General features: G+C 38.5%; 1 pseudogene; it reads left to right on the forward strand.

Annotated features, from left to right (window-relative positions):
* Window positions 1–1,670, forward strand: part of LOC109819466 — a 13,418-nt pseudogene extending 11,748 nt beyond the window's left edge.

Here is a 1,922-nt window from a genome sequence, read left to right on the forward strand (position 1 = left end):
AGGGGGAGGAGGGAGGGAGGGGGGAGGGCGGGGCTTGTGATCTGGGGAGGAGAGAGGGGGTCTAGAGAGAGAGAATGTGTATTATAGTCTTTACCTGTGTAAAATTCTTGGGCTTTGTGTTTTGTGGGCTCAGTGCATAGTTCTTACGAATTTGGGGGTTTTAAGAGCGTTGAAAAAGTCTTGGGGGCGGGAAGCACGTTTTCATTGGTTTTGGGGGCTGGAAGCATTTTTCCCTTGATTTTATTTGTTAAGTGGATTTTATCTAGTTTTAGATTTTAGATTGCATTAGGATAAATTTTATTTTATTCTTTTGGAATTTCAAATTGTATTGAGAGATAGATTTCCCACTCTATTTAAAGAGTTCCGATTTCCATTGTTTTCAGCAAGTAAATTTTGAGAGAAAATGTGAAGAAAATTTTGTATGTGATATGCTAGTCTAGTGGACATGCGATGTGTCAGGTATGAAGCCATGAGGCTTACGTGTTTTCTGTGAAACCGGCCTATCCACTTGCCAGTCCCTGACCCTCACCACCAATGAGTAGTGTAGGTGTAGTGGCAAAGATTTTTTGACAGGTTGCTTCGCTATCAGGATGGAAATCCAGTGTTATTAGTTTGACTTCTTTGGATGTAAATATGCTATTGATCTTATTTCAGATGTTTTGCTTAGAAAAAAGCCTTGTTGGGATATTTGGTTTTTCTTTAATAAAATGTGTCCCTATAATATTTCTAAACTGGATTGGAATTTGTTGTATTTGATAATTTTACATGAAATGAGAGGGTACGACCTTGTGTTACTGTATTAATCTTCTCTTCCCCTGAAAGCTTCTCTTTCTCAGTTAGCTACATTGGTTTTCTATTTGAAATGATAATGAATCGTGCTATGATAACTTGCAGGAGAACATGGAGGGGCGTTCATGCAATCCAAGATAGAACTTCACCCATGAGCTATTTTTCTGACTACCCATACCATGTTCAGAAATCAGGATCTAAGCTGCACGGGGCTCAAGTCAGAAGTTTAAAATCAACTCCATACCCTACCCAAGGTTCGTTTTTGTAATGGTTGTTAAATTAATACTCATCTTCCATGTTTTATCTGGGAGTTACTGTTGATTCTCTGTTGCAGGTGTGAACAAGACCCCGGAAGTTCTATCTGAATAGGGACTTACTATTCTACCTTTCACAAAACACCTGAGAGAAAGTGGTTCTCAAAAGAAGAGTGGGAGCAATTCACCAAGGAGAACACAAGAGAAGCTTTAAGGGAGCTCGTATCGTCACCCGATTTTAACAAGTGTGCTATGGATAATGTTGAGAGGATAACCTTGACACCTCCGAATGCGAACATTCGTCAAAGGAAGCAGCGTCGTTTCCTATGGTTTTACGCTTCATGATACGCTTGCGCAAATTCATTGAAGGAGCTTTTTTTCCCAGGGCTACCGGATTATCTGGTGCTCGTCGTAAACTTGTGTAACATGTCCACTTATTTCCTTGGTAAAGATTGGCAAGATTCATTTTGATGAATGTTGAAAGCTTGGAAGATGTTTTAAGTTACTTAGGTTAGGTCAGTGTGGAATATATTAATACCGGCCTATTTATGTTGTATGTATTAAGTGATTATGGAATATGTTGTGTTAACTGATTTTAAATGGAGTCGTCGAAGATCTTAACACCAACTCACTTAAGAGAGTGTGTAGTATTAGGTGATTGACATGTGAGCTATATATTATCACTTCATCTGGCAGCTGTATGTCTCATGATAAAATGCCTCATAATAGAAATAAAAAGCAAGTAGAAACTATGAGCAAAAATGTTGGATTGAAAGATGGACGTTACTTATACGTGATACTTGAAATCATTTGCAGGTAGACCTAAACACAACAATACATCGCACACGCTGAATAATATTGTTCAACATACTTTTCGGT

The sequence above is a fragment of the Asparagus officinalis genome, chromosome 8 (genome assembly GCF_001876935.1).
Source record: "Asparagus officinalis chromosome 8, Aspof.V1, whole genome shotgun sequence".
NCBI lineage: Eukaryota > Viridiplantae > Streptophyta > Magnoliopsida > Asparagales > Asparagaceae > Asparagus > Asparagus officinalis.